The following is a 14124-nucleotide window of genomic DNA, read 5'->3' as shown; positions in this document are numbered from 1 at the left end:
GAAGACTTGACTGGTTGCCAGTTGGAAGTAGAATTTCTTTTAAATTGCTTTTATTGGCTCATAAATCTGTTTTTGGATGCTCTCCTCTTTATATTAAGCAATGGTTAATGTGGCAGTCTTCTTCCAGAGTACAGCGTTCTTCCTATTGTAATCTCACGTTTACTCATTCCTTGAAAATTGTTAATCATAGACACAACTGTTGGCTGATCTGCTGGACAAGCACTGTGAAACCTTTTGGTAGTAGTGCCTCTCATAACACAAAATAGATATGTTTAATCACTCTGACGACAGCAATGATCAGAGCAGTACTATAGCCTGCAGATAGACCATTCCAAAAGTAGTGAAATGATAACAAGTCTGACGAACGAACTAAAGGGCAAAGATTGTATATTTAGAGGGCCTGTACACCACGTTAGAAATGTTTCCATGATTCAACTTGGTCATCACTTTCACAGAATATGCAGGAACGAGGATGGTAATTGTGACCAGCACCTTTTTTAAAGACAGGCACTGTACAGGCTTCGGCCCAAGAAGAGAGCCATTTTTAGTGAAAAGGATATTGTTGAATAAGGCAGAGAGAATCTCAGACCACCACGAGGGATCATTGTTGGGGATTCCATCTGGTCCAGCTGCATGAGAATGTTTGACTTTTAAGATTAAAAGTGCTATCGTCTCCATGTCTATCGGCAAAGACCATGCCCTAAATTTGGAACAAGATTTGGAACACAATCTTGTTCCCTGAAGCACAACAGAGCTAGGTTAAATACTTTTGACACTGGTCTTCTCAAATGGTATTAATATGTGAGGTTGATGCCGAGAAGTGGTGTGCAAGTGGTTTATCGTGGTACAAGGATTTCTTCACTGCCTATTGTTGAAAGAGGTGCTTGTAAGAGGACTGCTGCCAGATACTGCTTAAAACACTTCAGTCTGAACCCCCCCTTGTTATTAGTTGGAACTCCAGGGAATTCAATAGTTCAACAAAAAGCAACCTTTTGCCGACTGCTGATGTGTCACTACCCCATAAGGTGTGGCTGTGCTCAGATATGGCCCTAGATGGTTACACATTCTTTCAATACTAGCCATGAAGAAGATGGGAGGCAGGCCATTAGGGGGTCTGATTCCGGCCATAAAGAACACAATACTTACTGAATCAAAAGTGATTTCAAATGATACATATGGCATACTAGCCAGTATAGTGAAAATAAAAACATTCTGGGTGAGGCTCCTGTGCTGCTAGTTAACGTTTATAGTAATCCCAAGCCTGTCAAACTACCTATTCTGCTGAACACATTATCTGAAATTTGTGAATATTTTTTTTTTTGTGAACAAGGTGGAGTACATGTGTTGATGGGTAGAGATTGTCAGTTTTATTACACGGCACACTGCAGCCCGGGCCTCCTTCCCCAACAATGAATGTGGCGTACAATAAAGCACTTTTTATTTTTAATAAACCATATGTTCTTTTGAGTAGGCCTCCCACCCGTCACGCACCGAACTTTAACAACCTGTGTCACAATATTTATTAATTTATTTTTTAATGAAAAAGGAAAAAAATGTTCAAAATACAACAGCCACTGATATGTGGCAACACAAAGGCAACGATTTCTACAAAACAATTTGTTCAGATATCCTAGCACAGTTACACGCATCTTTAACGGCAAAACAGGAAAAGAACAGTTTTAAATCAATTGATAGAACCAATGCTAAGCACTCCCCCCTGCAACACTCACCCCAAACATCAGCTACTTAATTCCTTTGAATGGAAGGCAGTGGCAAGGAGTAAGGATAGAAAGATTGAATCGGATTTGGAATTAAGCCCAACACCCCTAGATCGGGAGTCAGAAAAGAAAATGAAAACCCGTTTTTGGAGCAAAACAGCTGAATCAGATTTTGCTTATTACTTGCACGGCTACTCACAACTGCTAGGGTACAGAATATAAGGAAATTTGTGTTGCTACACTTCAGGAGATAGGGAAGCTTAGAGACTACTAATCAGCACACAGAACAACGTGGAAATGAGGTAGGAAAATTGATTTGGGGGAGAAAGCAAATGCAAAAGGAAAAAATACAAATGGCAAATGGAAATTTGTTTCACATGAGATTTACAATGACAGGTAGCTAAGGAAAGGGTTTAGCTTTCAAAATCGGAAATCGGTTTTCAAGGACAAGGACAGAGGCATATAACAGATAGGATTCTAGACAACAGAGGTTGCTCTCAATGGGACCACGTTTTTTTATTTTTATGGGACAGATGCAAATTAGCAGTTTGTGGGGTAATACACACAACACACGGGCACATTTGGTTTTCAGTTACACAGAGACTAATTCTGTTGAGGCTATACTTTAATGACTAAAGTTATTAAAGAAAGACACTATGCACAAGGGGGTTAATTTAGAATTTTAACCAACTCACACCGTGAATTTCAATGGGGAATTAAATGATTTACTTCAAAATAATGCTAAGGATGTATATAGACAACTGAGAGATCTATCACAGGGAATACACTAACATCACAGGCTAATACAGATTCTAATATAGGAAGGTGAATGAATTATAATGGCAATTTCCAACTTTTAATGGTATTTCAGTGGGGTTTCAATGGGATGCAATGTTACAAAAGGAGATCGGTATGCAATTTGGGGTTGGGGTTGTTTGTTACTTACAAAGTAAGCCTTAGCTTGGGATTCTGGAAAGCCAGCTGGATCACAGGCCTATCTGGACCGCTAGGCAAGGGGTCTGGTCTCTGCACTCTCTTGGATGGGATTCTGGACAGCCAGCTGGATCTCAGGACTCAATGGACAGCTAGGCAAGGGGTCTGGTCTCTGCACTCTCCAAGATGGTAAGGCTCAGCTTTCCCTCAGTCCTCTTTCTCCTGTGTCCCCAGATTCATGTGTGTCTGTCTCTAGTACAGTCCCCCCTATATAGCCCAAATGACTTCATTCATTTTACAATCTGGAGGAAGTACTCTAGAATTACTCCTACCCTGGGATAGGACAGTCTACCATTCCTCTCTCTGACCCCTGGCCTTATTGGTTCAAGGGGAAAGAGCATCATCTGTCTTTTTGTCATTTATTATAGTTCTTTGTTCTCTGGTCAACTTAGTAGCAAAATTGAGTTATGTATCATAACTTCATACTCATACTAGCCACCACCATAAGAAATAGATAGGCGGTTTCAGGTGGTCATAGGGAATTAGGCAAGCCAATCGCCAACTCCGTGCGAGGTAGCATGGTCATCACATTAGAGCAGTATGCCTCTGGTTCTCAAATTAATCAGGTGCTCCACGGATCCGTTACGGACATAATCTGAATCAGTGATTATGACCAGTTCATGGAGTCAGTGTTGCACGGCAGTGAGGATTGCCTGGCGAACTGCCATCAACTCTGCCACCTGACTACTTTGGGGACCGATCTTGTACCCAGCGGAGGGCTCTGGGCATGATTTACCGAGGCATTCCGATCCCCGGGAAGCAGTTCTTTTTCCCCATTGTTATCAACATGGTAGGAGCACCCATCCACATAAACAGTGGGCATCCCCTTGCACATGTCTTCTTCATAGACTTTGTGCCGGGAATTCAGGTACGCCTCCATGTTGTCTGGTGTTTTGAGACGTTCATCCTCGAGACATTTTTCTCGGGCACAATCATGTAAGTCAGCCAAACCTTGTGCGAGGGGACTCTTCTTGTTTTGGCCATATCTGACCTCCACAGGAAAGCCTTGCATGGACAGAATCCAGGAAGTAATTCTGGAATTACTCACATTCTCTGTCTGGATTCTGTCACTTTGGAGGTATTGCAAAGGCTGGTGAGGAGTCTTGACAATGATGTGCTCCCCCTGGATGACAGGGACGTCATTTCACCAAAATGCAAGGTTTAGTGGAAGTGACATCACATGACCCTTGACCTCTGGTGACATCACAGGAAGTGATGTCATTTGACCCCACCCCGAAGTGATATCGCGGGATACGATGGAACGCGACCTTTCACCCGTTGACAAAACAGGAAGTGCTATCACAAAGCATTGTACACTGCAAAAAATATGGTTACGATATTGCTATAATGTGATGTACATTTCATACAAGAATGGATCACCATATGTATCGTTAAGATCAGTGTGTATAGGCCCATATTACCAAATTACTGTGAATGCAAGCAGACGTCCATGACCAAATGATAATGATGTGTTATTATATAGCACTTACGCTTAAGCGCTTTATATAGAAAAAATATACACCCAATATCACCCAACCTGTGTTGGTACTCATTTATCGACCTCAGAAGAATAAAAGGCTGAGTTGAAGCATTTAAGAACAGACTAAATAAGTGACTCACCCCTGAAGTGTGCCTTAAATAAACCTTTAATGAGTCTATCAATTATTGTATAGATTTCCAGAAAGAGACATTACTTGGTATTCCTATTCTTTCTTATTTAGGGTCAGTGCTGAAAGTGTTAGACTTGTGGCACTCCTTTTCTTCTTTTTTTTAAGGGGCTTTAACAAGAAAGCCAGCCACTCCAGAACTAAAGAGCCACATGGTGCTGGCCACAGACCATGAGCTTGCATTACAAAAAAAACAAAAACTTTTTTTTTTCTTTTTTCTAGAGGTCGCAAGGGTGAGCACAGAGGTTGCAAGGGAGACCTCACAGGTCGCAGCTGCGACCTCTGGCGATGCCTAAATGAAATCCCTGCTGGATGAACGGGCGGTAATTTTTCAATGTCCACACCCCTTGCCAGGAGTGCCTTCTCACAATTGTTGAATTTTTCCTCCACATAGGATAAAGTCTTACTCGCATAGGAGATTACTTTATTGACCTTGTCAGGCTTCTGGTATAATACTGCTGGTAAGCTAGACAAGGCGCTTCTGAGAGGCTTCTCTTCAGTTGTTTCACTGTCTTGGATTGTTCTGGACCCCACTCCCACTTCACCCCAGCCTTCAATAAATGGACCAGGGGTCTCGTGGCCTCTGCATAATCATCTATGAACTTTCTACTATAACTAGTCAGTCCAAGAAGGCTCCTTAGTTCACACAGAGTTGTGGGGTCTTTCAGTTTTAGTAGTGCCTCCACTTTATTCGCCTGGGGACAGAGACCCTTAGGGATGATTTCATGCCCTAAGAAGTTCAAGCGGGTTCTACACTACTGCGCCTTGTGGAAGGGAAGTTTCGCTCCGGCAACCTTCAACTGGGTCAGAATATAGCGGATTTCCGCTATGTGTTCCTCCACAGTTGAGCTTTTAATTAGGACATCAAGCACATAGGCCAGGTTACCACTTTCACACAAGTCGGGCATGGCCTTATGCAGAAAGATGTTAAATTAATTGCCTGAGTTTATATATCCGAAGGGAGTTTGGGTCCACGTGTACTGCTACCCCGAAGGTGAAGGCCAGCTTGTACTGGTCTTCCCTACTTACAGGCATTGTCCAGTATCTGTTGTTCAGGTCAATGCCGGTGTACACCTTTGACCCCTGGAACTGGGCCAGTCCCTGGTCAATGTGGGGAAAAGAGCCCATCAGGACATGTGGACCCGTTTGTTCAGCTCCCTAAGGTCTGCGCATAGTCTCCATTGGCCATTAGGTTTTAGAATCCCCAGTATCGGATTGTTAAAGGTACTGTGGACTGGACAAATTATCCCACAGGTCTCTAGGTTCTTTATGATTTCTGAAAGGGACTCCATAGTCGTGAGAGTCAACCGATATTGCTTCACGAATATGGGAGTTATCCCAGGGTCCGTGGGTATGGATGTAGAATGTATCTCGGTGCAACCACAGTCATACGTGTCCACAGCCAAGATTTCTTGAAAATCTAAGAACACCTGCCACAGCTTTTGCTTTTGCTCCTCTGTCTCGCAGGCATCAGGGGGGTTGACCCGTTCCTCAACCATCTGTTTGAAGCCTGGAAAGACCTCAGGTTTTGCAGTCTCCGTGGTATCATCCAGTTGCGTGGAGAGATCTCTGGTTAGGGTGCTGATCTGGACATGAGGTTTCAGGTAGGAGAGGCAGTCACTGTGGACCTAGAATATCACCTCATCCTTCCTGATGTCACAGGTCCCCTCTTCCCCCCCGTAAGGGGAGAAGAGTACACCAAGAAATTCCCCCCTTGCCGGGTAAAGATCTTTTCTGGTGGTATGTCATTGTCACAGTCACAGCATTCCTTGGGGATAGGTCCTGTGATTTCATTCCCTAAGTCAATGGAGAAATGTTGGTCATCAACCGCCATTCCAATAAAGGTGTCTGCACTGAGAGTGATACTACTGGGGTCACTGTTATCCACCACTATTGGAATGGTGTTGGGTTCAAACTCAACCCCTGCTGTTGGAGATGGTGATTTAAATGTACATAAGCGTCCGGGTTTTGGAGTTTGTGTCCTCTCTTAATTTCTAGGGAGATTGGGAATTGTCGGGTCCATACTGGGATGGTGACCTCCTATCCAATTTGAATTTCAACTGCATATAGTAGCAATAGAGCTGACCGAAATGCCTATTCAGGATTGTCAAAGCCCATGGGGTTGCCCCCACTCGGGACGAGGCTTTGCAATTAATGAGGTCCAAATTAATTGCGAACCGATTGAGAATGTCACTGCCTAAGTAGAATGGACATCTTGCACGACCCAACAATTATGCTCTATGCTTTTATCACCAATGGACATTTTTAGCATACACCTGCTAGGCAGGAAATGTCTGGAATTGGGAGTTTCCAGGTCCATTTACCACTTATCAATCAATTTAAATGAGAAAATGGTCTGATTGTTTGGGGGTTTCCTGAATAACGCTTCGCTGATTAAACTTTTTCCATTATTCAGGCATACTCTGGCGATAACAGGCTCCCCCTGCCCCTCATTTACCTGTTCACCTTTTTTCTGAATATCAGCCAAGCTTTGTGCTGGTTTCTTATCACTTTTTATCATGGGATTTGGGTTTTCAAATTGTGGATCCGTATACATTTTCAGGATATTTCCTTCCAGTGTGGAATGCCACTTGGAACTGGAAGGAAGGTTGATTTTCAGAAATGGAGAAGGGTTCCCATCACCAGTTTGTTGTCCTACCGCAAGTACAGTGATATCAGGGTCTTGATTGTTCCTGAAATGGAACTCAATTTTGTCAGATCTCTGCTCAACCATGTGACAAAGTTGGTGCTCTGTTTTAATTTTATTGGCTGGTTAGCCTGTGTCCAGAGGACCTTGTTCACACAGTCTATTAGTGGAGACAACCTCCAAAGGAGGCCATTCCCTAAGAAACAGGGGGTCACCTCTGGAGTTACAACTATAACCGGGTGTTTAACCTTGTGTCGCCCAATTTTGATCTCCAGAAACGCAGTCCCCCCGATGGGAATGTTGTTCCCGTCAAAGTTCTGGAGTTGTCTAGGAAGAGGTGTGAGGGGAATTTGGTGACTCTCCCCCCTTCCTAAATTAAGTCGCTCAAATGCCCTTTTGGACAGAAGAGTGGCTTGGGGTCCGGTGTCCACCATCACTGAAATTGCACACTGCCCTTGCACCTAGATGGGGGCATACGACCTACCTTCTTTCTCCTCTATGGGGCAAAGGAAATGGGCGTTTTGGGCTAGCTGGGCAGTTAATTTCTTTATTTTGGTCTCCGACACTGTGGGATCTTGGGCCGGTTTTTGTGTCAGAGTTTGGGAAACTGTGAAGAAAATTTGGCATCCTGAGATTTGTGAGCTTTTGTAATCCCCCCTTTCCCTTGGTTCTGTGCTGTCCCCCTTTTTCCGTAGACAGTCACTTGAACCGGTTTCGGGGGGAGGATCCATCATTCAATTGGGATCTCTCAGGATGACATTTCTGGGGTTCAGGAATAGGCGGTTTTAGGTAACCATACCTACCCATTCTGAGTTATGATCTTTTGGTACCCATTTTTCTTTGGGAGGAATTCCCCCATCCTTGAAAGAGAAGACTTTCATCCCAGAATCCTCCAAGTATTCTTCCCTTCATACTGGAGGACGCTGACGTCCTCCACAAAATGGGTCTTCTTTGTCTCTTTGTTTCTCCTATTTACTCTCTGTTCCCTAGGTTGCAGATTTTCGGGGGTAGGAGATTTGGGTTCAGGTTCAGAGGTTTCTAGGGGCTTTTCACGGGTGAGGAAAGAAGCTTCCTCTAGGGATTTGCATCCCTCTTCCTCCCAAGCCTCCTCTTCTGGAACCTGCTGGTGGTCGGGGTTCTATCCCCGTCATTGTTCCAGGGTGCCAGACCCTTGGTTTGAGCTGCTCTAAGCAGCCGTGTTCATCTGAGAGTTCTGCTGAGCCCTCAACATGCGACTCAGGTCTTGTGTCAAGCTCTGGACCTGGCACTCCAGTTGTGACACCCTCTCTGGCTGATATGGAGGTCTTGGGTCAACTCTTTGCTGCTCTCTATAAGGGTAACTGCCCCTAAGTAGCCATGATAAGTAAGGTTTCCCTGGTTACCCTCCATTCTTGTCCTTCCTTCTCCCTGATTTGGTGGTCTAGACTCCTGAAAGCGGGGAGAGAAAGGAGGGTTGTTCTGAACATTGGGGTTTTGAGGGTACCTGGGGAAGAAACTTAAACTAGAGGGTGGGAGATTACCGCCCTCCTGAGTGACATTTGGAAGGAAGTTTCCTGGGGCCGTACTCACATGATTAGATCCCCCCCGAGCCGGGGGAGTCCACACGTACCCCAAGATAGTCTGTTCCCCTTGTACCTGGGGCTGATGTAGCTGGCAGAGTCAGGTGACACATTTGTGGGGTACCCTGTGTGGCTACAACCTGGTTGGGACTGGTCAGAGGATCTTCTCTGCCTCTGGTTTGGTTGGTTAGTGGGTGATGTATTTTTAGGCCCCCCCATTTCTAGTTCCAAAATGGGTGTAATCTTCCCATCCGCCACCTTGGCAGCCACAGGGTGTTGGTTAGTTTGGGTTTTTTGGGGGAATTCCAATTTTCTAGTGGCTTTTGGACCTCATAGATCCGGGTAGCTTGCTCTATTACCCAGTCCAGGGTCCTTTCTTGGTGGAAGTCCCTAACCAACTGTGTCATAATGTATTTAGGAAGTGCATGGAAATAGGTAGTGATCAACTCACTGCTGTTCGTGCGCACCCGCCTAGTGGTTTGTGTAAATTCTTGCTTCAATCCTGGACAAATTCTCTTGGGGCCTGATCCTCTCCGCCATGCAGGTTGTATGTCGACTTGCGAACCTTCTGGGAGTTTTGGTGCGTGGAGAAGTGCTTCAAGATGGCCACCTTGTAGGTACACCACCTTGAATGGTTCTGATCCTCCAGCACAGCAAAGAAGCTGGCGTATTCTGGGGAGAATGTCCATTTGGCAAACTCCATAGAATTCCAGTAATTTTTAATGCCAAATGGTGCCGTAATCTGGTCATACAGCTCCAGATGCTCCCAGACTGAGTACTTGTAATTTTTATGATAGAGGGTCATGAAACTTCTAATGGCTTTTATCTGTCTAATGGGGTCTTTTACCAAAGTTCTTTTTTTGTGTGGTAGCCTTCTTTTTCCGCAGTACCTGAGTCCATTCGCCCTCAGACTCAGAGCTGCTGCTATATGAGGTCCCATCCCTACCTTTTAGGCGCTCTCTGATTCTTTCAGCCTGGAAGCCTCTCCCAAAATGATGGGGCCTAGTCTCTTCTTCCCTGTTGTATTGTGGGCTCTCTGGGTCACTTCCCTTGGACTCCCTCTTTTGCACAGGGGAGTCGTCATCTGACTCCACCCTTCTTCTGGGGTTGGTGGAGAACTCCCCCCATCTCCCTGATTGGGTGGAGGTTTTCAGAATCCTCTTTTGGGGTAAAAACTCAGACTCCTTGTTATCTGCGAAGTGGACCAGGTGGTTGCTATGTTGCTGATGTTTCTGCCAGTCTAACCACCTGATTTTCTCTTCATAGGAGTCTTCCTGGTCAAATACATCGGCCATAATATTTTTGAACCTAAACAGGGAAGCCTGTCCATCAATCTCTGATGGACGCTGGCCTGTTGGCTCAATCATGCTGGGCCTAATTGAGTCTGGCTGCCTCATGGTTTCTGGTTCTTGTGAACCTGTCGACATGAGGTTATCAGTGCCTTGCGCATACAGGGTGGTAAGTTGGCTTGAGGCCCTTGGTACAAAGAGCATCACACTGTGATCAGGGGTTGCCCTGCCACTCTCTAACTGTTCGGTGTTCCTCAAGTCTTTATTACATCTAGCACACTCTTTTTCTAACCTCTCAAATTTCTCTTTCTCAGCCCCTATTTATTCATAGTAGGCAAAGGCCTGGGCCTTGTGCTCTGCTATCAGGGCTTGACTGGCTTCTATGTCCTTCCCTTGTACTACTACATGGCTCCTCTCGAGTCCCCTGTTCTCATCACAAAGAGTCTCATTTTCTTTTTGGGCTTCTTGTATTGTCTGGGAGTACTCAGACCATTTCTGTTGCAGAAGATACATGTCCTCACTCTGAGCATTTTTTGTCTGTATTGTCTGCTCTAGATCATGTTCTATTTGCCTTATGTGCCCCATTAATTTTTCATTCTCTAATTTTAGGTTAGTCAGTTCCTGAAAACATGACTCACTTCTCTCCAGGTCTGTTTTTAATGTGCACACTTCTTGGTTTAGGGCATCTTTTTCCTGATACAGTGCGCAATTCTGTTCACTAAAGTTATCTCTCTGTTGTTCTATAGCGCCCACCTTCTGGCACACCTGGTCAACTTCTGCTTGAGAATGGACTTCTTTCATGATTAACTTATTATTCTCATCTTTAATTGCTCAATCTGATTTTGCAAAGTGATTTTATCCCCTAAGCAGGTTCTATTGTATATCACTTGTTGGTTCAATTTTAGTTGAGTCTCTTCTAGAGAGTCAACCCTTTCTTGGCACTCCTCTTTTAATGCAGATAATTGGGTCCCCTGTTCTGAAATAGTTTGTTGCGGAACTGCCAACTCCTCCTTGAGCTGCTTGATGAGGTTTCCTAACTCTAACTCAGAATTTTGGCTCTCTCGCATTTTCTCCTCTACCTGCCTTAACTCAGACTGATTTTGCACAGAGGTTATACTTTCTTGGTACATTTCTTCCTTGACTATCATGTGGAACTACATGTATGCAGTGAGTTGGACCATCTTAATCTGCTCATCTTTGATGTTCTGAGTCATATAGAACTCAGTCATGGCTTGATGTAACAGGCCACTGTCCTGCCACACATCCATGCTTATAGAGGTCACCTGTTGCATCATGCTAGATAGCCAGGTTTCATGTTTTTGTTCTGCCCATTCCCCCCTAATTAATAATATGAACAGAAGGTGCTGCCAGCCATGTTAATTTCCACTGTGCTCATTATGAAGTGTGTTCATCCTTTGGTTATCTATGCTAGGACAAAATCTCTACCCTGCTCTTGCCTAGTTTATGGTTACAATATTTTATTTTGAGACACAGGCCTGATACCTAGGGTACACGTTTTTGGATGCCACCTTTACAGTGTAACACAGCTTTCTAGCCACTAAAAGTAACACTACCTTCAATGGGTTAGTCTGCTGTGTTGGACTGTCACGGGTGAAAACTCTAACCTCAATCACAGCACGAGCACCCACTTTGACAAGGTTTTATTAGACAGCGCATTCCAGCCAGGGACTCCTTACCCGACAATGAATATTGCGTACAATAAAGCACTTTTTATTTTTAATAAACCACAGGTTCTTTTGAGTAGGCTTTTCACCCGTCTCAAACCCAACCTTCACAAGCACCTCATGTCACAATGGACTAGGAACCAGGCGGTGTGTATCAATAAGTTATTTATTCATTTATTATTTAATGAAAAAGGAAAAGAAATAATCAAAATACAGCAGCCACTGATATGTGGCAACACAAAGGCAACAATTTCTACAGAACAATTGGTTCAGATATCCTAGCACAGTTACACAGATCTTTAATGGCAAAACAGGAAAAAGAACAGTTTGAAATCAATTGATAGCACCAAGGTTAAGCACTTCCCCCTGCAACACTCACCCCTAAACATCAGCTTCTTAATTCCTTTGAATGGAAGGCAGCGGCAAGGAGTAAGGATAGAAAGAGAGAATCGGATTTGGAATTAAGCCCACCACCCCAAGATGGGGAGTCAGAAAAGAAAATGAAAACCAGTTTTAGGAGACAAACGGCAGAATCAGATTTTGCTTATTACTCACATGGCTACTCACAACTGCTAAGGGACAGAATAAAAGGAAATTTGTGTTGCTACACTTGAGGAGATAGGAAGCTTAGAGACTTCTTAACAGCACACAGAACAATGAGGAAATGAGGTAGGAAAATCGATGTTGGGGAGAAAGCAAATGCAAAAGGAAAAAATACAAACGGAAAATGGAAATTCGTTTTACACAGGATTTACAATGACAGGTAGCTATGGAAATGGTCTAGCTTTACAAAATCGGAAATCAGTTTTCAAGGACAAGGACAGAGGCGCATAACAGATAGGATTCTAGACAACAGAGGTTGCTCTCAATGGGTCCACGTTTTGATTTTTTTATGGGGCAGATGCAAGTTAGCAGTTTGTGGGGTAATGCACACAATACACGGGCAAATTTGGGTTTCAGTTACACAGAGACTAATTCTATTGAGGCTATACTTTAATAACTATAGTTATTAAAGAAAGACACTAGGCACAGGCACAAGGAGGTTAATGTCAAATGTTAACCAACTTGCACTGTGAATTTCAATGGGGAATTAATTGATTTACTTCAAAATAAAGCTAAGGATTTATACAGCAAACTGAGAGATCTATCACAGGTAATACGCTAACATCACAGGCTAATACAGATTCTAATATGGGAAGGTGAATGACTTTTATTGGCAATTTGGGACTTTCAATGGGATTTCAATGGGATGCAATGTTCCAAAAAGAGAGGGATATGCAATTTGGGGCTGGGGCTATTTGCTACCTACAAAGTAAGCCTTGGTTTGGGATCCTTGAAAGCCAACTGGATCTCAGGACTCTCTGGACAGCTAGGCAAGGGGTCTGGTCTCTGCACTCTCCTCGATGGGATTCTGGACAGCTAGCTGGACCTCAGGACTCTCTCGCCAGCTAGGCAAGAGGTCTGGTCTCTGCACTCTCCAAGATGGTAATGTTCAGATTTCCCTCCACCCTCTTTCTCCTGTGTCCCCAGATTCTTGTGTGTCTGTCTCTAGTACAGTCCCCCCTTATATAGCCCAAATGACATAATTCATTTTACAATCTGGAGGAAGTACTCTAGAATTGCTCCTACCCTGGCATAGGACAGCCCACCATTCCTCTCTCCGCCCCCTGGCCTTATTGGTTCAAGGGGAGAGATATATAGTTATTTGTTCTCCGGTCAACTTTTTAGCAAAACTGAGTTGTCTATCATAACTTCAAACTTATACTAGCCACCACCATAAGAAATAGATAGGTGGTTTGAGGGGGTCATAGGGAATTAGGCAAGCCGATCGCCAACTCTGTGTGGGGTAGCATGGCCCGTTGGCACCTTTTTGTCCTTTTCATGAAATACATAACAGTTATAACTCTGCAAATGATTACGCATGTTCATATTCTCATTTTACACCTTTCCATCAATTTTCATATTTGTCCCATTCATAAATCAGCCAGAAACAAGTGTTTAGTGGCCATTTCAGTCCACAAAGTCCCAGGAACATGCGCTTAGTCTCTAAACAACTGCCTAGAAATCACGTGGAAAAATAGCAGAAAACACAATTATTTCTTATTCTGAGTGCTGGGAGAAATTCCCAAAATGAATCAATCCTTTAATGGCAATTTGGAGGATCTGTCACATATGGCCGGCGGTGCTTCATCCCCCACAGCCAAATGTCATCCCCTGGCTCAACTTGCAAAAAAATACTTTTATTACACCCTTTGCAGTTTGTCAGTTTGTCCTTGGTAGTGTGTGCAGAAGGAACTCACACTTCTTGGACAAGCTCTGGCCACGCTTGCTTTCTTTGTCCTCCCGGCTAGTAATGCCTTCTAGTCTGGCAGAGCAGAGAATTATAACGCACTCAGCCACATCACATGTCATTGCGAAATGGTTCACTTATAGGTGCGACTTCCAGTGGGAGGCAAGACTTTCAATTAAGAAGTTTCCTGCCTGAGCCGATAAAAATAGGTTTTTCCGGTCCTCTGAGTCTCTTCTGAGGTGATTGAAGCCTTGTGGGGGGAAACATAATGTACAT

General features: G+C 44.0%; 1 protein-coding gene and 1 long non-coding RNA gene across 2 annotated transcripts in view; both read right to left on the bottom strand.

Annotated features, from left to right (window-relative positions):
* Positions 1 to 14124, bottom strand: part of NOX4 (NADPH oxidase 4) — a 1243038-nt gene that overhangs the window by 695096 nt on the left and 533818 nt on the right. The window lies entirely within an intron of this gene.
* LOC138528799 (uncharacterized) lies at positions 11709 to 14066 on the bottom strand. Its single transcript, XR_011284247.1, has 2 exons — positions 12988 to 14066; positions 11709 to 12908 (listed from the first exon to the last, which is right to left on the bottom strand). It is a non-coding gene; the product is annotated as an uncharacterized lncRNA (long non-coding RNA).

The sequence above is a fragment of the Ambystoma mexicanum genome, chromosome 7q (genome assembly GCF_040938575.1).
Source record: "Ambystoma mexicanum isolate Mex_15411 chromosome 7q, UKY_AmexF1_1, whole genome shotgun sequence".
NCBI lineage: Eukaryota > Metazoa > Chordata > Amphibia > Caudata > Ambystomatidae > Ambystoma > Ambystoma mexicanum.
This window is presented reverse-complemented; position numbering and strand designations above follow the sequence as displayed.